Source organism: Pangasianodon hypophthalmus, chromosome 18, assembly GCF_027358585.1.
Source record: "Pangasianodon hypophthalmus isolate fPanHyp1 chromosome 18, fPanHyp1.pri, whole genome shotgun sequence".
Classification (NCBI taxonomy): domain Eukaryota; kingdom Metazoa; phylum Chordata; class Actinopteri; order Siluriformes; family Pangasiidae; genus Pangasianodon; species Pangasianodon hypophthalmus.
Window position 1 is genome coordinate 2417334 of NC_069727.1, and position 23398 is coordinate 2440731.

The window sequence follows — 23398 nt, forward strand, 5'->3', positions numbered from 1 at the left end:
CTTAATGATAACACTGACACAGGCATCATGAAATTCTACCTGACTGTATGTTAAAACTCTTGTAGAAACACAGTTATTAGTTGGTTTAAATTATTTCTGTCTGAACCACATTTTCCTTTCGGGTCCAGCTGGATTACAGACTACAAACATGGCGTTCCACAAGGTTCACTTTTAGGGCCACTGTTTCTTTTATAATTGAAATGATTCTGTTCTGGCAGTTTATTAGGAGATATGAATCTGCACCAGTGCAGGAGAAGTGGAAGAGTGGAAGAGACTAATTGAAGGCTTCTTATTGATCCCTTTTATTTACCATGTGGAACAAAGATCCACAAATCCACAAAAATCCATAAAATAAATTTTAAATACAAATAAATACAAATAATTTATTTTTAATTAAAAATAAATGCAATCATTGAATGTATGAAAACTAATAAAAATAATTCTGTGTAAGATTAAACACAGGTTAAAAAAACTTTTATAAATGACACAACCATTTGACAGATCACAGCACAAACTACGTGAACTTAATAAATTCCAGAAATCTATTATTGTGCTTATGCAGTTGAGGTTGAATTTCCCAATTCAGGACATTGCATAGAGATTTATTGCTGGTACATCAACTATATCAAGGATAATTTGGATGTAATGTGTATAAGAATGAAGATTTAATCTACTGGCCAGTGAGAGAAGAAGTGAGTAAGACAATGCCAGTGGATTTTCACAGAAACTTTGAACTGAAGTTTGCATTCATAATTGATTGGTTTGAAATCTTTACTGAAAGAACATCAAATTTATTTCCACATGCTCAGACCTGGTCCTCTCATAAACACAGCAATAATGTAAAGTATGTAATGTGCTTAACACCTCAAGGCTGTATTTCTTTTTTGTCGACTGACTGTGTAGGTTGAACAAGTGCTACATTCATTACTGAAAACTGTGGTTTCCTCGACAAACTTTTACCAGGTGACATTGTGTAACCCTCCTGAGAGGTATAATGGCACTCAGCTAAACAGCAAGACCTGGAGTCCCAGCAGTTGAATGGTGAACAGGCTAGATTTTATATAACGCACTGCCTCCAATTAGGAAAACTATACTCAAATTTGCTTAGGTACTTTGTTGTTCCTAATAAAATGAAAAAGGTTGTGAACTGGTTTCTTTCCCTTTGTATTACCAGTGTTTGTAAAAATTCACTTATGAGCACGAGGTAGCAAGTAAAAGGAGAACAAATATTTATTTTTAACTTAATTAAACTTATCCAAACTAAATAAATATTTGCTTTTAGATTAAACAAAACAATAAAATACTTAAACCTCCTGTTGTCTTCTACAGAAAAAAATAAAATAAGAAACAAGGAAAGGGGGGGAAAGAATAGAAATAAAGAATTCAAAAGATTCAAAAACGGTAAAAGAAGTCAATTAAAAAAAAACAGATTTGGCTCACTAAGGCATTAACAATAACAAGCTCACCTTATGTACCTCAACAATCAAATGGTTCAGATGCTCAGTAACTAAATGTTCACCCTCTGATTAATTATAAAATGTTCATGAACCAAGAGCTTGGATTTCCGTTGGGGCCCATACGCGTTGGTGCACATACGATTCATCAATACAATCGGGTATTAAGTGTTTATCACCTCTCAGGACCGAATGATTACTCACGCAACCCAGAACTCTGTCCAAGCGCTGATCCTCTGAACACACCCAGGGTGAGGAAAACCAGGAATGATCATCCAGAGTAGGGATGAGTCGTGAACAAGAAAATGGCAGATGCGGTGCAGCAGGGAGTCCGACTAGCCGAAAGCCTAGCCTAGTCTCCCGAGGCTTCTCTCTGGCAGACGGCACCCCATCAGTGTCCCTTGTAGGAAACGAATGCCTATCCGTTTCCTTTACTGAACTTCTTGGCACTAAAGCCATAAAAGTTGACTTTGCTAAGACAAAGTAAGAAAGTTCCCTTCATCTGACACAATGTTAACCTTGAATGTCCAACAGTTTTAATCCAAAAACACACTCACTTAGCAATAACAGGATGCGCTGAGTATTGTCCCAGACCTCGGTACAGTCACCAAAAATAGTCCTAACCATGAATAACTCAGTTTTTCTTCCTTTTTCTCAGCAGTTAACGGAATAAGCCCTGCATGCTCAACCACCACCTTTGCGTGCTCTCCCATTTTTTTTTTACTCCCTGCGGAGCCTCCCTCACTCCTGATTGGGTGATGACATTCCAATTAACCCAAACTGAAACATCTTATTGGTTAATTTGAAACAAGTTGAGAACACAATCACATACAATATTCCAGTTTTAACGTATGCATGAAACACACTCCAATACATTAAACCATTTTATGAACAACCATAAAAAAAATAAAAACAGAAATATTGAGTGGTTTACAATTGTTTTTGTCAGACTGTCTGAGTTGGACCCAAATGCAGGACATGGACAGGAGTACTAGTTTGAAAGTCTTTAATGAATTTAAGCAGTTCTCCAAAACAGATGGTAGGGGTGTGCGCAACGGCAGTAGAGCAGGGAGTGGAAAGACAATGAGCTTTGATATGAAAAAAAAAAAACAGTTCACACTCACTGGTAGCAAGCACAAAGTCCATACTAGGCTTAATTCCAAAAGGAAAGCACAGCTCACCAGCTGGTTAAAGACCACTAAGCAAAATCTGAAACAAACTAATCCAAAGGGCAGGCTGAAATCCAGGTTGAGAACAGTCCGAATGGTCAAATCCAACAAACAACAAACAACAGCAGAACAAAGCAGACTTACACAAAAACAGGGAACAGGCAGGGTCAAAACCTGGAGAACAGACAAAAAAACAGGTGGGATAGCAACTCTAATACGCAAGGTAAACAGAGAAGACCATCTGGCGATGAGCACATGTTCTTAGAGTCCTTTTATAGTGCCGGGACACTAATGAGCAGGGCTTGGACGGGCTTGAGCTTGGACACGTGGAAGGTCGGGTGGATCCGCAGGGTTCTGGGGAGCTTCAGATGTACAGCCACTGGGTTGAGCACCTTGGATATCGGGAAGGGTCCCACAAAGTGGGGGGACAGCTTCCGGCAGGCCATCTTGACAGGCAGGTCTTTGGTGGCCAGCCACACTCTCTGGCCGACGTGGTAGGGTGGAGTGCTGTGCCGTTTGCGGTTAGCCCACCTGACGTAACTCCTGGAGCTTCTTAGCAGGGCGAGGCGAGCTTTCCTCCAGGTGCAGCAACACCGCTTCACGAAGGCCAGGGCTGACAGAACAGAGGCCTCTAACTCCTGAGTAGTGAACATGGGAGGATGGTACCCGTAGGCAGCTGATGGCAGGGAATTGTGTTCGTACTCCACCCAGACCAGGTTCGAGGACCAAGATGCAGGTTCCTGGGAGCACAGGATGCGTAGACTGGTCTCGAGTTCCTGGTTCAAACCCTCTGTCTGGCCATTGGTCTGAGGGTGGAAGCCAGATGATAGGCTAATTGAGATCCCCAGAAGCAGGGCAGAGCTCTTTCCAGAAGATTGAGGTGAACTGGGGTCCCAGATCAGACACGATGCTGCGCGGTAGGCCGTGGAGACAGAAGACATGCTGAACCAAGAGCTGGGCTGTCTCCTTGGCCGAGGGCAGCTTGGGTAGGGGAATGAAGTGCGCCAGCTTTGAGAACCGGTCCACCACGGTGAGTATGGCGGTGTTTCCTGCGGATCGAGGTAACCCCGTGACGAAGTCCATGGCCAGGCAAGACCAGGGCCTCTTGGGTGCAGGTCGAGGTCGAAGGAACCCGAGCAGCCGAACTCCCGAACGTCCCTCCTCAGCGTGGGCCACCAGAAGCGTTGCTGGACCAGGGCTTGAGTACGGGTGGTGCCGGGATGGCAGAACAACCTGGATGTGTGGGACCATTGCAGGACTTGAGAACGCATGTGATGAAGAGCTTACTATCAGGGCAACGCTCCAGGATGGACTGGTTGGCAGAGGTCTGCTGCACCTTCCTTTCAATGTCCTGCTGGAGAGCTCATACCAGGATGGAGGATGGGAGGATTCGTTCCTCTATGGGTTCTTCTCCTGGGGGCGTGAACTGGTGTGAGAGGGCATTGGGCTTGCCATTCTTTGAGCCAGGGTGATACGATAGTGAAAAGCTGAAGCGCCCGAAGAAGAGTGGCCAACAGGCCTGTCTGGGGTTCAGTACCTTGGCCGACCGGAGGTACTTGAGGTTCTTATGGTCCGTCCAGACGATGAACAGCTGCTTGGAGCCCTCCAACCAGTGCTCCCAATCCTAACGGACCATCTTGATGGTGAGGAGCTCCCGTTCAATCACAGCGTAGTTCCGCTCGTGTTCCTCCAAGGAGCTGGAGAAGACCAGGATGTCGTCAAGGTACACAAAGACAAACAATCTGAGCATATCCCGGAGGACGTCGTTGACCAGGGAGCATTGATCAGGCCGAACGGCATCACCAAGTATTCGTACTGCTCAGTTGGGGTGTTGAATGCCGTCTTCCATTTGTCCCCCTCTCGGATACGAACCAGATGATAGGCAGTTCTGAGGTCGATCTTGGTGAGTATAGTGGCTCCCAGGAGAATGTGGAGGCCATCAGGAGTAGGGGATGCAGGTTCTTTGTGATGGCGTTGAGTCCACGATAATCAACGCATGGGTGGAGCGACTTGTTCTTCTTCTCAACAAAGAACAAGCCAGCGCCGGCAGGTGAGGTGGACGGGTGGACAATGCCTACAGCAAGGGACTTCTGTATGTAGGTCACCATGGCCTCCTGCTCAGGACCAGTGAGATGATAAAGCCGACCGTGTGGCTGTCAATCGCACATGCGTAGGGTCGGTGTCGGGGCAACGAAGACGCCTTTGCCTTGCTGAATACAAGTCCCAGGTTGTGATAAGCTGGCGGAACAGAACCGAGGTCGGCTGCTGGTTCCTCCTTGGCAGGAGCTCGGGCCAGAAACAAGGAGCCAAGGCAACTAGTGTGACAGTAGGTCCCCCAGTCCAATATTGTGACACAATGACTTGCAGTGGCTTCGTCCGTCGTTGGGCTCTGTGGAGGATATGGCCGTCTAGCACCAGAACCAGGAGGGCAGAAGGAAGAGGCTCCATCTCAACACCTAGTTGCCTGGCCAGCTCCTCATCCATGAATTTGGAGTCGGCACCAGAGTCAAGGAGGATGGCCAAATGGTGGTCTTGGTCGCCCACCCGAATCTGTGCCTTCAGCAGGGGTCTGGAGGGTACAGAAACCGGCCGGATCGCCACTGGACCCTTCTTCAGTGCCGGGCCTTCTCTTTTGCCGGGCAGGTCCGAACCACATGTCCTGGACCACTGCAGTAGAGACACAGGCCAGCAGAAGGCCAGGCCAATCTACATGGGTTAGGGTGATGTGGATGGAGATGCCTTGTCAGAGGGAGTCTGGCCGCTTGAGTCCAGGTACGCTCACTCGTGGTGACGCTTTTTGAGTCAGCGGTCAATTTGTGTGACCAGGTTGACAAGGCTCTTGAGGTGTTCGGGCAGCTCTCGGGTGGCTAGCTCATCCTTGACTTCCGCCGAGAGGCCTCTGTAGAAGGCATCGTAGAGCACCGTCGGGTTCCACTCGCTGTCCGCAGCCACTGTTCTGAAGTCCACTGCATACTCCGTGACTAGGCGATCCCCTTGCGCCATCACAAACAAAGCCAGAGAGACCTCATGCTTGGAAGGGGTAGTGTCGAACAGGTTATGAAGTTCCCGGGCCGCAGTGGTGATAGACAGTGAGTGCAGCAGGTCCTGTAAATTCTGTGCCCCTGCTGGGTCCATGTCTGGCCAGATGTTACTATCAGAGTGACTGAGTTGGACCCAAATGCAGGACACTGACAGGAGTACTAGTTTGAAAGTCTTCAATGAATTTAAGCAGTTCTCCAAAACAAAAGGTAGGGGCGTGCGCAACGGCAGTAGAGCAGGGAGTGGAAGGACAATGAGCTCAAAATAAAAAAACAGTTGACACTCACTGGTAACAAGCACAAAGTCCATACAAGGGTTAATTCCAAAAGGAAAGCACAGTTCACCAGCTGGTTAAAGTCCACAAACTAATCCAAAGGGCAGGCTGAAATCCAGGTCGAGAACAGTATGAATGGTCAAATCCAGCAAGCAACAAACGACAGCAGAACAAAGCAGACTTACACAAAAACGGGCAACAGGCAGGGTCAAAACCGGGAGAACAGACGAAAAACAGGTGGGATAGCAACTCTAATACGCAAGGTAAACAGAGAAGTCCATCTGGCGATGAGCACACGTTCTTAGAGTCCTTTTATAGTGCTGAGACACAAAATGGCTGCCGCAGGAAGCGCTCCTCCCAAAATGGCCGCTGACCCAGAAGTGCAATCATGACAGTTTTAGCTGACAGAGGTTTTGATATCAGTGATAGTGTTGGATTTAGCTTTCAGCGTACTGTGTAGAGAACACAAGAAAAAAAGCACATATTCGTATTCATGTAGAACGTGTGATAGGACTTCTTCAAAATAAATACCAGATTCTGTCAGACACCATGCCAATTGACTTTCTTCTGGTTCTTCTGTTCATTTTTGCTAATAGTGAGACCCCTGTGGTAGATAAAATTGCAACTGAGTCAATTTCACTGACAAACTTGTTAATTGAGCATGAACTTGTATGTTCTCTAATCACAAGTGACAGTGCACTGATTGTAAAGATAGTCAGTGATGCATACATGTAATTACATACAGTACAATTATGGAGAACTGTAATTTCTCCACTCTGCTTGGTGGAGTCTCCCCTTTGCTTCATCATAATGTTTATCAAAATATTTTGTTATATACTGTATAAATGTATGTACACAATATGTTTGGTTAATTGCAGGAAAGGTGGTAGTTGTTCTGGTTTTGCTGATTACAACATTGTGTTTCCAACCAGAACTGTTAAGGCCTGGCCCGTGGTGTACATATTCCTTCACCATTACGTATTCACCCCCACCAGGGAGAGAGAAGAATTTAAAAATCACCATCACTGTACTGTATGTAAAGGGTCAGCATCACCTAAATTTTGCACTTGAATGGCTCAGGATAAGTTGAGTTTTACCAACACAGTAGCACAGACTAACAGAAGTTTTAGGTGAACATGATCTACATTTTACATGAGTGGCTTTACTTTTGTGTTCAGGTTCTTTTCTCATGCAACTATGTACATTTACACTGTGTATATTTTCAGCAGTTTTAATTATTTGACTACAGATGAATTAACTACATTCCATCATGAAAAACCTGCACAAATTCATCAAATACCATATCTGCAGGATCAAACAGCGCTATTTCACTTGGGTCTAGATATAACTACTTAAACTTACAAGGCAAGTGTAATTCACCTGTTACAAGGAAACTTTATGATTTTTCCCAAACCAAGCAGTTTAAAACAGTTCTTAAAGAAGCTTACAACAAGAATGTTCATAGAGTAAAGTGTAGCTTTTATTCATATAATATACAGTACATTCAGCATTTGAGGTGCAAAGTTACATTTTTATAAGATGAATAAAAAAAAACCTTAGCAGTAAGGAGATGAGGAGATGTCAGTTGTTATGTTCGGTGTGTTGAACCTATTAACTCAAGTTTTGTTAAGTATCTTGCCTTTGAAACACCATCTAAAGTCTCAATATATCTCACTTTCTCTTTCTTTTGTGTTTAAAGTGCCATGTTTACACAGATTGACCCACAAAATGCCCCAGTGACACCCCTAGTGACCCGGAAGTAAACAAATTTATTGCTAAAGGGGGACACCACTTCACCATGGATTATTTTCCTATATCAACATGCCCAATGTGTTTTATTCCCTCTATATGTATGTCACAGTGGAAAGAGATGCACCCTTTATAGGGATATTGGCATGTTTATTTATTTATTTATTAGATTTTAGAGCTTTTAGAAATTTATTATATATATATTATATTAAATTATAAATTAATTTTGTTATACTTTTAAATAATTCTCTGGATTATTTGATTTGAACATGCTAGACTGAATTAATCATTATCTAATTGTTTGTTAATAAGTAAAGAAATGTTCAGTTAAATGTCAGTCTCAGCTTTATAATGTGGGTCTATTTAAGGAATATTAATATTATAATTATTATAATAAAATATTAACTCTATAATAGTGTTTGATATTAACCATAAAGATGTTTTTTGGTTAGAAATATATGCAACAAAATGTAAATATAATAAATACTTTCTTAAATATTTAAAATGGGATAAAGGTAATTACTAAGCAGTTAATGAGAATGATCAGGAATTGTTTGTATGTCCACAGCTGAGAAAGGTGAACTCCTCTAACAGATGTGTGTGTGCATTAGTGAGTTAGTGTGGTGTGTTTTCTCTCATCCACAGTGTGTGTCATTGTGCTGTATCACATCCTCCCCCTCAGCACCTGCAGTCGCTCCCAGCTGCAGCAGTGCTTCTCTGTGCACTCTCACTGACCAAGGTTTTTGTACCACGCTCTAACACTGTGTGAACACCCAGCTACTACTGATCTCATGTCCACTCTGACAGTAGTAATCTCCTGCATCTTCAGTCTGGACTCCACTGATGGTCAGAGTGAAGTCAGTATCAGATCCACTGCCTCTGAAACGAGCTGGAGTTCCTGACTGTAAGCTAGTAGCCCAGTAGATCAGGAGTTTAGGAGCTTCTCCAGGTTTCAGCAGGTACCACTGTATATTGCCACCACCGTGCACTCTGCTACTGGTTCTACAGTTGATGGTGACTGTGTTTCCTGGAACAACAGTTTGCACTGAAGGAGTCTGAGTCACAGTCACCTGACCTCTGGATCCTGAAGAGAAACATAGATTGTGTTTGTATGCTGTAAAGTGGTGTAGAATTAGTATGAAATGAAGTGTGTGAGGCTGTGAGTTGATGTTAAAGTCTCACCTTGAGTCCAGAGGGCCAGTGTGCAGATGAAGACGCTGATCAAAGTCATGGTTGCTGTGGGTGAAGTTGCTGAGCAGCAGCTCTCAGTCATGAAGTGTTAAAGTCACAGGGCTATAAACACTCGCAGAGCACTGAAGCATGGGCTGCCAATGCAAAGTGTGTGTGTATGTGTGTGTGTGTGTGTGCGCACTGCAGTGTGATGGAGGTTTTTGTACGATGGTTTCATTAGAATGTATCACTGTGGTGGACTTTTGGTGGAGGCTCCAAACTCATTGTGAACAGTAAGTGTGTTTTCTTCTTTTAACACAAAATCCATTTAGTTCATTACTAATTACATGAATAAATAAACTTAATCTAAGCAGATTACTTATGTTTATAATTGCATAATTGATTTTTATTGTGTATGATTATGCTCTGATGAGGAATACATTTCAGTATCAGAACAGATCCCATATAAATGTTCTTGAACATTCAACAAATATACAGTTATTTATGTTAAATATGTAATAATTACACACTTGCTATATATTCGACATGCAATAACTCTGAAGTTACTCTATAATAAACATTTAATAAATATAGTTACTTTGTGCTGATGTAAAATCCAGATGAAAGCTACTGTGTGTGTTTGTGTTAAACAATGAATATTTCTGTAATCAGCTACATTTGTATTTGCTGCAGTTAAATATGCTGAAGTTTTGAACTACAAAGTAATAAAATGTCTTATGAAAAATGATTTTTCTCAGATAAATTACAGTGTGGAACTTGTTTGTTTTGTCTATGAACTGAAACTGATGTCAAATAATAAAGTACTCAATGAAACTCAGTCATGAAGTCAGACTTTATTAGACTTAATTACTCTGTAAGATCAGTCAGTTCCACAAAGTTACAGAAATATTTCATAATCATTTCTAATTGTGTGTGAATGACGTGTGTATGATGTGTGTGTGTTTCTCCTCTCCAGCGGGTCCCGCAGCTCCCTCCGTGTCTCTGCTCTCTCCGTCCCCTCTGCAGCTGTCTGAGGAATCGGCCTCGCTGCTCTGCCTGCTGTCTGGCTACTCTCCACAGGGGGCGCTGGTTAGCTGGACAGTGGACGGCTCAGAGGTGAAGAACGGGGTTCTGACCAGCGCAGAAGAAGAGAAGAACGGCCGTTACAGCCGCAGCAGCACCCTGACCCTCAGCAAAGACCTCTGGGAAAAGGGGGAGGAGTTCAGCTGTAAGGTCTCCCATAACAATGTCAATCATCCAGTCACGTTCAGAAAGAGTCAGTGTGAAGGCTAGTGGATCCAAGATAGAGTTTAACATAGAGCTGCTTCTGATCCATCTACAGTAGAGTTTCAATTCTACACAATGCTGACATTTCTGTCTTTACTCTGTTCACTGTCCTGTTGCTCTTCCTGTAGTTTTTGCTGAAATAAAGCTGAATTTTGGACGTTGTCTGTTCTTTTATTAGAGTTAATAGTGATGATCAGTGTGATGAGAGAGTGTGATTAGCTGTAGATTCAGTGCTGTGTGTTGTGCTTCAGTGAGTTTGACTGAAGGAAGTTGAACATCTGGTGAAGTTTCTGCTCTATTCTGGGAGAAATTAAACTATTCAGTCCCTTTAATGCAAATCTGATTTACATCTCACTGCTCTCTCTCTCTCTCTCTCTCTGTTACATGAAATTACCTTTTCATAAAAACCTTATTCTGACTTAATAATAACACTGACACAGTCATCATGAAATTCTACCTGACTGTATGTCAAAACTCTTGTAGAAACACAGTTATTAGTTGGTTTAATTATTTCTGTCTGAACAACATTTTCCTTTCGGGTCCAGCTGGATTGCAGTCTACAAACATGGCGTTCCACAAGGTTCACTTTTAGGGCCACTGTTTCTTTTATAATTGAAATGATTCTGTTCTGGCAGTTTATTAGGAGATATGAATCTGCACCAATGCAGGAGAAGTGGAAGAGTGGAAGATACTAACTGAAGGCTTCTTATTGATCCCTTTTACAGTATTAGTCGTTTTTAACAGAGTAAAATCATCCATTAAATAAACCATCAAACTTAATAATCTTCATTTTATTCTCCCTAATAGAGAAACAATACATCAAGCATAATTCCTCACATTCTTTTAAATGTGGAACACTGGCCAGGTCTTCAGCACTACTACTGAAAAACTGTCTATAACTTCATAAGCAGACAGATTTACACTTTATTTAGTCTCACTGCAAAAAATATCCATGTAATTGTACAGTGAAATACTGTTAAATAGCAACAGTATAAACTGTAAATGGAAAAATGGGGGTGGGAGGGAGCATGTCGAAACACCGGAAATAATAATACAAACCAATTCTGTTATTTTTACTGTAACAATTTATAAACCTAAACCAGTTCTGTTGTGTAAAATACTTTACCTTCAGTGGTAATCAATGGACTTTTCATGAATAAATTCTGTATTATAGAAACAAGCCCAACTATATTTCACTAATATTGTTAGTTGGTAGTTAAACACTATTATGTTAGAGTAGAAAGCTGCCCTTTGTTCAAATGACCGTTCATTTTATTTCATAATGTAGTCCTATTTTATTACTTGATTATTTTTATAAGTTAGTGGAAAGATCCATTAGTGCTCTCTCTCTCTCTCTCTCTCTCTCTCTCTGTGTCTGTGTGTGTGTGTGTTTGTGTGTAGGTTTTCATTCTAACCCAGCAGGACACACACCTGATTCCACCTGATGTAATCAGCTGATCTTGTGTTTGATGGGAATATCTCATGTGACTCCTGCAGGCTGTTTTGAATATTTGTTAAAGTATTTTTTCATGTTTTCGTGTTTTTTTCATTTTCCTTCCAAATCCTTAACAGCTACATAAGCTGATATTTGTTCTTTGTATCTTGATGACCCTTCACTACTGGAAATAAATGATATGTTTTTCATGCAGAAATGGTTGCTTTATTGGAGTCATAAGGACTCAACTTTATATTTTTAACACTACAAACTAATACTAATGAGGAAGAACTCTTATTACCAAGTAAACAGGAATTGTTGTGTTGTGTAAATATTGTTGTTCTTGTACAGCTTCCTTTTGCACAGTTAGTTCTGGGTGTTTTTGTGTTATTTTGGCCTGGGCCTGCCTCAAGCAATACAGGTGACTGTAAAGAGTTTTTCTACATACAATCTCAGAAAAAGATAATTTGTGCCATTGTTCTCATTTTCACCCATATTTCATTTCTCATCTTTCTGTTATCAGCCCCAACCCTAGACTGGGGTGTAACCGCTGGTTACTTTTCTTTTTAGCAATTATATTTTGCTTGGTTTCTCTTTATTCTCCATTGCTGTGATCCGGCAATAACCAATTCCATGTGACAGAAGATTATCTACTGTCATGTACTGGAGGCGTAGACGGAAGCAATTGCAGGTAAGGCCGTTTAATGAAAAAACAAATCCAAATCAGCAATCAAGATCAAATTCAGGAAACAGGCACAGTTCGATAGATCAGCAAACAGACTAAACTAGGCGAGGAAAAAATCAGAAACAATAAACAGGCTGAGTCAAAAACCAGGAAAAACAACAATAAACTAAGGCTTCGTAACGTCAGGTGCACGAGGACAAAACTGAGCATATACTTGAATGTGACTGAGAGTCTCTATATAAAGTGTTCTCTCTCTCTCTCTCTCTCTCTGTGTGTGTGTGTGTGTGTGTGTGTAATTGTGAACGAGTGTGCTCAATCAGAAGCTGGGTGACTGTGAACGAATGAGCATGTAAGTGATCTGGGGAGTGTAGTCCGAAGCAGACATGTTTGTAGGCCGTGGTGTCTGATGGGAGTTGGAGTCCGTGATTTGCTGTGATATGACATCTACCTGCTCTGATAAATGACCTTGTAAGCACTTGAGGTCATCCAGCCTCTCTGTCTATACCCTGATCTTTCTTTCATTATATTTAAGTTGAGTTTTGTCTTGTTTGATTAAAAAATATATATTGATGAAATACATACTGTACTTTGTCTTCCCTGGTCACTTCCATTTAGTCTCAGATGCTCCAGCTTTGTTACAGGTGTGTGTATAACCCATATTGTTTAACCAGTTGGCTACATGGTGCGATGTGAAGTTGGAAAGAGGGAGTGTGTCTGTATGCCTCCTCCTTCCCACAGACTGTTGAGACTCGATGTTTAGGTTATCGGACCACTCTCACCTCTACCATCAAATCAGCATCGACTTTCTCCTAGTCTCAGCTCTGTATTAATCCAGAGACATGGACATCATCACTTTCATCTTGATTAGTTTGTTTCATACTGTTTGTGTTTTGTACAGGATCGGTGCTGTTCTGTAATGACCTGTAATTTACCATTTCCGATCTGCTCATTGATGCTGCATGTCTAATATGAAACACTCTTCTTGGTATAGGCACAAGAAGAGCTGAACTGTATTATATTTGTCATATGTAATATGTATATGATACCTGTGTAGGGTTTTATTTTTCTATATGCCAAATTTTAAAGAAAACCCCCATTCATTTTTCTACATTTACATTTGTAAAGTAGAATTACATTTACAAAAGCTCTTTGAAGTCTCTATCAATAAATGCATTCTGTTTCTGTTTTGCTAGGTCAGGGACTAAGAATACCACCAGTCTAAAAATTCTGTTAAGGAGGTAATATAGTGAGAACACAATGTGTTTTTTTTTTTTGTATTAAAGCAATGCGGTGGTGTGGAAGAACTTAGGAAGGTTGAAAACCAGTAGCCCAGTCTCGAAATGACAAGGGACTGAAGAGTCTTGTGGTTCACTGTGTCAAATGCTGCTGAAAGGTCGAGGAGGATGAGGACTGATGACAGTTTGGCTGATCTAGCAGCATGTAGCTTCCCAGTGACGGCCAAAAGGGCGGTCTCTATGGAATGTGCCGCTTTGAAAACAGACTAGTTAGGATCTTGGGGGTTGTTCTGTGAGAGATAGAGTGACAGTTGATCGTAGATTGTAGTTCAGTTGAGGATTTTAGAAAGAAAAGAGAGAAGTGATACCGGTTAGTAGTTGCTGATGACAGAGGGATCCAGAATGGGTTTCTTCAGTATGAGAATAACCCTTTGTGATGGCAGGCCGTCCTCCCGTGCATGCGGAAGTGCAAGCGCTCCTCGCCTAACTATTGTGGAAAGCATGGGAGCACATGGCTGCAATGCGGGGTGGCAGAGCAGGACATGGCTAGCAATTGCACCAAGCGCAGCTCTTATCCCTCAATGAGGTGACGGGAGAGTGTAAAAGTTTGCGGCAAAAGCAGCAAGGTGAGCCGGTTGTCTCCATTCCAAAACGCTGAGCTCCCTTTCTGTAATTTTAGACACAGATGCCAGCATTGAGGATCCTGCTCATACATGCTGCCACACTGCTGGACCGCGATGCTGCTCCCCAAAAGCTGCGACCTGAGTCCGCAAAGTAAGTTACATTTATTTCTCACTCACACAAATAAAAGCACTGCTGTTTCCCTAACTTCATGCTGGTCTGTGTCTGTGTTCTGCCCATCACAGCTGCGAGTTGCTTTACCTTTGCTCTTTTAAATGCATTTGGTACATGACCAGATGTTATGGAGTCATTGATGATAGTAGTGATGAAGGGGAGGAGGTCTTGTGAGATGGTCTGGAGCATTGTGGATGAGATTGGATCCAAAGAGCCCGTGGTTGGATTGCAGGACAAGATGACTTGCAGGATCTCTTCCGTTGCTAGTTTAGAAAAATGTGCCAGTGAAGGAGAAGGGGAATCCTGGGTGTGTAGTGTAGGAGTTGGGTTAGAAATGAAGGTCTGGCAGATTTTTTTTTTAAGCCCTGGATCCAGCTGGAATCATGAACCCTATTTTACATGGAATTTCCAGCTGCCTGATTTCAGCACTGAATGTATTTATGGTGTCTCACTGCACCCTGGTGCTGAATGAATCATGGAAATGTAGACACTATGGGAAATATATTCAGGGGAAAAAAAATTATTTATTTATTCCAAGTCTTTATATCTTCAGAGTAAATGTTGGTATCAATTCATTTCTTTTTAAAGAGATGCAGCAACTGCCCACAAGCAGGCAAAGTTTGAAGGCTTTATATCTAATAAATATTCTGTGTATGATTAAACAAACACAGATAAAAACTTCTATAAATGGCATAAAACAAATCCTCTGCGAATGAAACCCCCCTCCACTGTCATAACACTTCCTGCAACCCCCAAAGTTTCAGACTACAACTCCCATGATCCTCAGCCTGTGACCTCATCACATCACCTCCATTCAAGCTTCTGTCCACATTCAGTATTGTCTAGCACTTTGGTTTGTCTGCTACATTGGGTTTAATGAAAACAGAAAACCTGCACTTGTATCCATCTGTCCACTTCATGACCGAGGTTTCATTTATGACACCAGTGTTAGTCAGAGTTTGGTTTATTTTGCAGGGACATCATTTATTCATTCCTCTCTCCCTCTTTTCTAATTAATGTCACCCAATTAGTTAAAAATAAAGCATCATATTGACATATTTCATATGTCATGGAAAACAAACGCTTGAAGTGGGCTACATTGAATATGTTTAAAAAAGAGGGAAAATTATTTATTACATATCAATTTTATTAAAATAGTGGTAGAGGTGGGCGTGGTTAAATTATGTTGGTGTAGAACGTGACATAGAGACCAGTCAAGTGAACGATTGATACATTGCTATGCAACATATTCTTGTGCCAGAACATTGATATTCAACATATAGAAGGTGCTGCAAATAAGTTGCATGCAAACGTTTGTTCTGTGAGACTGGGTGAGGCGGGATTGGTCAGAGTTTGATCAGGAGCAGGTGGAATTATTCAGACTTTCTGTAAGGCTTTGTGAGATTGATCAGACTTTCTGTTGTTGTGCTCAGGTTGATGAACGTGCTGCTGATTTTTTTTTTTGTTTTTGATGACTCTATACAGAAAATCAAATTGTTTATTAATAACTAAAGAAATCACATGTGCAACAAAATATAAATATAATAAATTTGATCTTATTTTTTTTAAGATGGCATAAAGATAATTACTAAGCAGTTAATCAGAATGATCAGGAACTGTGTGTATGTCCACAGCTGAGAAAGGTGGACTCCTCTCACAGATGTGTGTGTGTGCATTAGTGAGTTAGTGCGGTGTGTTTTCTCTCGTCCACAGTGTGTGTCATTGTGCTGTATCACTTCCTCCCCCTCAGCACCTGCAGTCGCTCCCAGCTGCAGCAGTGCTTCTCTGTGCACTCTCACTGACCGAGGTTTTTGTACCACGCTCTAACACTGTGTGAACACATAGCTACTACTGATATAATGGAAACTCTGACAGTAGTAATCTCCTGCATCTTCAGTCTGGACTCCACTGATGGTCAGAGTGAAGTCAGTATTAGATCCACTGCCTCTGAAACGAGCTGGAGTCCCTGACTGTAAGCTAGTAGCAGCATAGATGAGGAGTTTAGGAACTTCTCCAGGTTTCTGCAGGTACCAGGCTAGGTAGCTACCACCATGCACACTGCTACTGGTTCTACAGTTGATGGTGACTGTGTTTCCTGGAACAACAGTTTGCACTGAAGGAGTCTGAGTCACAGTCACCTGACCTCTGGATCCTGAAGAGAAACATAGATTGTGTTTGTATGCTGTAAAGTGGTGTAGAATTAGTATGAAAAGAAGTGCGTGAGGCTGTGAGTTGATGTTAAAGTCTCACCTTGAGTCCAGAGGGCCAGTGTGCAGATGAAGACGCTGATCAAAGTCATGGTTGCTGTGGGTGAAGTTGCTGAGCAGCAGCTCTCAGTCATGAAGTGTTAAAGTCACAGGGCTATAAACACTCGCAGAGCACTGAAGCATGGGCTGCCAATGCAAAGTGTGTGTGTGCGTGCGTGTGTGTGTGTGTGTGTGTGTGTGCACTGCAGTGTGATGGAGGTTTTTGTACGATGGTTTCATTAGAATGTATCACTGTGGTACACTTTTGGTGGAGGCTCCAAACTCATCGTGAACAGTAAGTATGTTTTCTTCTTTTAACACAAAATCCATTTAGTTCATTACTAATTACATGAATAAATAAACTTAATCTAAGCAGATTACTTATGTTTATAATTGCATAATTGATTTTTATTGTGTATTATTATGCTCTGATGAGGAATACATTTCAATATAAGAACAGATCCCATATAAATGTTCTTGAACATTCAACAAATATACAATTATTTATTTTAAATATGTAATAATTACACACTTGCTATATATTCGACATGCAATAACTCTGCAGTTACTCTATAATAAACATTTAATAAATATAGTTACTTTGTGCTGATGTAAAATCCAGATGAAAGCTGCTGTGTGTGTGTTAAACAATGAATATTTCTGTAATCAGCTACATTTGTATTTGCTGCAGTTAAATATACTAAAGGTTTGAACTACAAAGTAATAAAATGTCTTATGAAAAATGATTTTTCTGAGATAAATTACAGTGTGGAACTTGTTTGTTTTGTCTATGAACTGAAACTGATGTCAAATAATAAAGTACTCAGTGAAACTCAGTCATGAAGTCAGACTTTATTAGACTTAATTACTCTGTAAGATCAGTCAGTTGCACAAAGTTACAGAAATATTTCATAATCGTTTCTAATTGTGTGTGAATGACGTGTGTATGATGTGTGTGTGTGTGTTTCTCCTCTCCAGCGGGTCCCGCAGCTCCCTCCGTGTCTCTGCTCTCTCCGTCCCCTCTGCAGCTGTCTGAGGGATCGGCCTCGCTGCTCTGCCTGCTGTCTGGCTACTCCCCACAGGGGGCGCTGGTTAGCTGGACAGTGGACGGCTCAGAGGTGAAGAACGGGGTTCTGACCAGCGCAGAAGAAGAGAAGAACGGCCGTTACAGCCGCAGCAGCACCCTGACCCTCAGCAAAGACCTCTGGGAAAAGGGGGAGGAGTTCAGCTGTAAGGTCTCCCATAACAACGTCAATCATCCAGTCACGTTCAGAAAGAGTCAGTGTGAAGGCTAGTGGATCCAAGATAGAGTTTAACATAGAGCTGCTTCTGATCCATCTACAATAGAGTTTCAATTCTACACAATGCTGACATTTCTGTCTTTACTCTGTTCACTGTCCTGTTGCTCTTCCTGTAGTTTTTGCTGAAATAAAACTGAATTTTGGACGTTGTCTGTTCTTTTATTAGAGTTAATAGTGATGATCAGTGTGATGAGAGAGTGGGATTAGCTGTAGATTCAGTGCTGTGTGTTGTGCTTCAGTGAGTTTGACTGAAGGAAGTTGAACATCTGGTGAAGTTTCTGCTCTATTCTGGGAGAAATGAAACTATTCAGTCCCTTTAATGCAAATCTCATTTACACCTCACTTCTCTGTCTCTCTCTCTCTCTCTCTCTCTCTCTCTCTTTCTCTCTCTGCTAACAATGAGCCCTAGTTAGAATAGTTTTAATATGTGACAATCCTCTTCTCCTGGGTTCATTGTAATCTGGGTTCTGGAACTGGACACGGCCCTGAGTGTGCTGCAGTATCAATAATAAAATTATCATCAGGTGTCAGTTGACTCAAAGGGCATAAAATTTGTATATTTATTATATTAAATGTAGAATTTTACAATTAAATAATAATGAACTGTCTACACCTTTTCCTAACATTGCAGTAAAGCCTACCTCTCTTCACATGTTAGACAGAGTAACAACATGAAAGCTCAGGGTTTTAACAGAAAACTCACCACATGACTTTTAAAAATTGACTGTTGGCAGATCGTGTATCGGAAGTCGTCTATGTGTAAGCTGTTCTTCATTCAATTCATTAGATTTGGCCATAGTTATAGACAGAGGTGTGCATCAGGACTGGACTCCCACACAACTCCACAAAATGTTCCAGGAGCAGTTTTTACTCTCATGCAGGCAGGAGACATGAAGCTTTAAACGTTCTGCAGGAGCAGGCAGGATTGATCAAACTTTCAGGAGAAGCAGGTGGGATTAGTAAACTTTCTGCAGGAGCAGGAGGAATTGGTCAAACCTTCCTCTGTATCTTGGCATCTTATTCCCCCCAGTGCTGAAAGATTTGATACAACTGAAATTTGACTCGTTATTTCAAACAATCACATGTGCTGTCAGTAGATGGTTCATGTTTTACTCATCTGAGTCTCAGAGAAGGTGAACACTCTGAAACTGAATTGTATTCCCAAGATTTATCCGTTTCAGTCGCTTCCCTTTCAAATTCCTCAAACTGTTTGCAGGATTTGCTAAAGGTCATGAAGCCTCAGTGTATTATACAATGCTGACACAAACTATCAGTAATGAAGCCCTCTCAGCCCTTAAAAGGGTGTGGGAAAGAGATTTAAACTGAACACTGAAGGAGGAAGTATGGGATAGAATATGTGAGAGCTCTGAAGAGGCAGGACAATTATCCTTAGGGGATGTAGGAGAGCAGGAACAGCATCATTTCAGGAATGGACTGCAGAGATGGACAAAGTAGCACCATATGAAAATCTGTCATATAAAATGTTTACCAGATTAGCCACATTGTATTTGTTAAAATACAGAAACATTTAATGACAAACAAATAATATTTTTAATCAATTCAATATTAGGAATGTTTATAATTTACTTGTATTGAACAAGAATACTAAGAACAAATACATAAAGGTGGATCACTGGACCCATTCATTTTTTTCTTACTTGACCAATATTAAAACATCACAATTCATTATAAACACATGCCTCCGGGGCTGGTGGTCAATTCCCACTTCTGCCCTGTGTGCGTGGAGTTTGCATGTTCTCCCTGCACTTCAGGGGTTTCCTCAGGGTACTCCGGGTTCCTCTCCATGGGTTATCATGGATGATAAGCAGTTCAACAAATGTGTAGGTACATCATGCATTAAGAAACTCCACCTTTAATTTACTGACTTTTTACCTCAGTTAAGAAGTCAGTCTGCAGTCAGGAGATGACTGTGAGCAGTGGAGGTATGATATGAGCAGGGTACGAGACAAAGAAGAGGCTTATCTTAGACAAATCATTTTTTTTTTAGATAAAATATAAATAAAGACGTACAACCCTGAATGAAATAGTTTATCCATGCCATAACAACAAATAAAACTTTACTTAAAACATATTTGTGTGTGATGGTGCTACGGGGCTCACCGCTTCGTGTGTATAAAAGTGCCGTATAGGGGGTGCTTGTCCGAGCGGACAATATATAACACTTAGCGGAACCAAGTGTGGGAGTGGGGAGGACGAGGAAGTGCACGCTAGCCGTCAAACAGCTCGGCCAAAACCGAACGCTTCAGCTGGGGAGCAGACTGAGTAGCTCGAGTATACTACACTGTAGCACTAGCCACCAAGCTAACTCTGGGGATAGTAGATGTGAGGGTAGTAGTGCTTATGTTACACTGTGAAGGATCAGAAATGTGGGAACACAAGAGCCTACGGCTCAACACAAAAGCACCGCAGTGAGGAAGGGAACAACTCAAAATGGCCTTATCATTGGCTGAACTTAAGGGAACTAAATGATAAAGGAGCAATTCCTTCCTAGCTTAAAAGCTGAATATTTATCTCAGAGAAAGATTCCTCTTTCTAGCCTCCTCTTAGATCTCTTCCTTAATGGACGTTCTGTTTAGTTCTGTATTCCTTTCTTACCATCAATGTTTTCTCTCTACACTACGATTCCTTTTTCTCAATAAACTCTTCTGATTTTGAGTTCCTTTTCTTGCTAAACCTCAATATTCTCTTCTCTAATTCTAAACCTCAAATTACCAACCAGTGTAGCGTGAAGCTGCTCTGTTACCTGGCACAGATCTATGTCAGCACACTGAGTGAGGAATTCAGTGGATTATAAAGAGACGCGGCCAGGTGCAGCACGTTTAGACTGATTACCTGCACGAGGGCGTCACATTATAAAAGCCCGTGCAGGTGGCCGCGGATTTGCCTGAAACGGCACCTGCGGTGTCACAGATGTATTTCCATTCTTGTAGTTTATTTCAGACAGATGAAGCAGTGAGGTTGATGGCAGTCAGGCAGGACAGCAGCTTTCAGCAGCTAATCCATATTTAAAACCAGGTTATTGGTAAATGTGTTTATATTTTAATCTACAGACTGTTGTACTGTTTCAGCATTAACAGAGGAAATAATTTGATTCATGTACTTATTAGTGTAAGGATACAAAACTACTACCAGTTTTTCCGAAGCAAGGTTACACTTGGATGATCTGTCAAAGTAATCTGACAGCCACTGAGGTATATGTTTTCCATTAAAAATAAAGTATTTTATTTATTAAGCCATTCCATCAATCCCAGGGGCATTGTTTGAGCAACTTGGCTGTTTAAAGAGCACACTTTAGGGGAAGGTAGGAGGGTTGTAGGGAAGGTGGTAGCTGAGCAGACCTTTCCTCTCAGCATAGCTGACTGTAGAAACATCAGTCTGAAGAAAACCTGCACTTGTATCCATCTGTCCACTTCATGACCAAGGTTTTATCTATGACACCAGTGTTAGTTGTTTTATTTTGCAGGGACATCATTTATTCATTCCTCTTTCTGTATTTTGATGAGACTCCTGTGCATTGTATGTTCTGTTTCTAGCACCTATAGAATAGGGCCTTTCGCACCGCTTTAGTTCCAGAACTAAATTTACAGTAGTAAAGTACTGGGCGATTTTGCGCGAACTATTTCCCAGTACCATTAAAAGGGTTGCATTCGCACCGACAGTGGGCACTAGGAAGTGACGCAAGCCGGTCGACAGCCAAGTCATTTGTGTGCAGCGTTCAACGACGGAAACAAAGAAGAACAACGTAAACAACCGGAGGATGGAGTACGCTGTGATCGGAGCTGTGTTTTTGTTGTGTCTCACGGGTTTCACAATAATGGACATGGAATGTTGACGTATACGTAAAGCGATTGAAAGAACTGTATGTTTACATGGATAGTACCAGTTGTGCTGGTTAGACCCTGTTCTGGAGTAGGAGCTAATTTGGTTCTTGAAAAAGGCAGTGCGGTACTAAAATCGCACCCAGTTCCGGAGGTGCGAAAACGCCAAAAAGTGGGTAGTTCCACAATTAGTTCAAGTACTATGAAAAGGTTCCCGCGGTGCGAAAGGCCCTAATGATGTAACACTGTTTGGATTTTTATCAGGGCTGGATTATACAATGAGATGTAGATGCCACTGGCTGAGTCAGGGATTAGTGTTTACAGTGCAGTACAGGTGGGATTGATGTCAAATTATTTATTACTTATCAATTTTATTAAATTAGTGATAAAGGTGGCCGTGGTTAAATTATGTTGGTGTAGAACATGACATACAGTGCAGTCAAGTGAAAGATTGATACATTGCTATGCAACATATTCTTGTGCCAGAACATTGATATTCAACATATAGAAGGTGCTGCAAATAAGTTGCATGCAAACGTTTGTTCTGTGAGACTGGGTGAGGCGGGATTGGTCAGAGTTTGATCAGGAGCAGGTGGAATTATTCAGACTTTCTACATGGTTGTAGTATCACCCAGGTTGTTGAACGTGCTGCTGATTTTTTTTTTTCTTCCCCTTTAGGAACTCGAGCTGCGTCGAAACACTATGGGAACGCCCCCAGCATGACCACGCTCTAATGAAACGATCTAACGATCTAATGGTTTATTAATAACTAAAGAAATCATATGTGCAACAAAAAATAAATATAATAAATATTAGCTTAATTATTTAAAATGAGATAAAAATAATTACGAAGCAGTTAATCAGAATGATCAGGAATTGTTTGTATGTCCACAGCTCAGAAAGATGGACTCCTCTAACAGATGTGTGTGTGCATTATTGAGTTAGTGTGGTGTGTTTTCTCTCGTCCACAGTGTGTGTCATTGTGCTGTATCACATCCTCCCCCTCAGCACCTGCAGTCGCTCCCAGCTGCAGCAGTGCTTCTCTGTGCACTCTCACTGACCGAGGTTTTTGTACCACGCTCTAACACTGTGTGAACACATAGCTACTACTGATCTCATGGTAACTCTGACAGTAGTAATCTCCTGCATCTTCAGTCTGGACTCCACTGATGGTCAGAGTGAAGTCAGTATTAGATCCACTGCCTCTGAAACGAGCTGGAGTCCCTGACTGTAAGCTAGTAGCATCATAGATCAGGAGTTTAGGGGCTTCTCCAGGTTTCTGCAGGTACCAGTGTAGGTAGCTACCAGCATACACTCTGCTACTGGTTCTACAGTTGATGGTGACTGTGTTTCCTGGAACAACAGTTTGCACTGAAGGAGTCTGAGTCACAGTCACCTGACCTCTGGATCCTGAAGAGAAACATAGATTGTGTTTGTATGCTGTAAAGTGGTGTAGAATTAGTATGAAATGAAGTGTGTGAGGCTGTGAGTTGATGTTAAAGTCTCACCTTGAGTCCAGAGGGCCAGTGTGCAGATGAAGACGCTGATCAAAGTCATGGTTGCTGTGGGTGAAGTTGCTGAGCAGCAGCTCTCAGTCATGAAGTGTTAAAGTCACAGGGCTATAAACACTCGCAGAGCACTGAAGCATGGGCTGCCAATTGCTATTCTGGGAGAAATGAAACTATTCAGTCCTCTTAATGCAAATCTCACTGCTCTCTCT

The 23398-nt window shown here is 41.6% G+C and overlaps 2 long non-coding RNA genes across 2 annotated transcripts in view; both read left to right on the top strand.

Moving 5' to 3' along the window:
* Positions 1 to 9017: 9017 nt before the first annotated feature.
* LOC117599588 (uncharacterized) overlaps positions 9018 to 23398 on the top strand; it is a 29622-nt gene continuing 15241 nt past the window's right edge. The window contains exon 1 of the long non-coding RNA XR_008304821.1: positions 9018 to 9148. This is a non-coding gene — a long non-coding RNA (uncharacterized LOC117599588). The remainder of the gene's footprint in view (positions 9149 to 23398) is intronic.
* On the top strand, positions 16548 to 17984 carry LOC128321226 (uncharacterized). The gene is made up of 2 exons (XR_008304823.1): positions 16548 to 16833; positions 17517 to 17984. It is a non-coding gene; the product is annotated as an uncharacterized LOC128321226 (long non-coding RNA).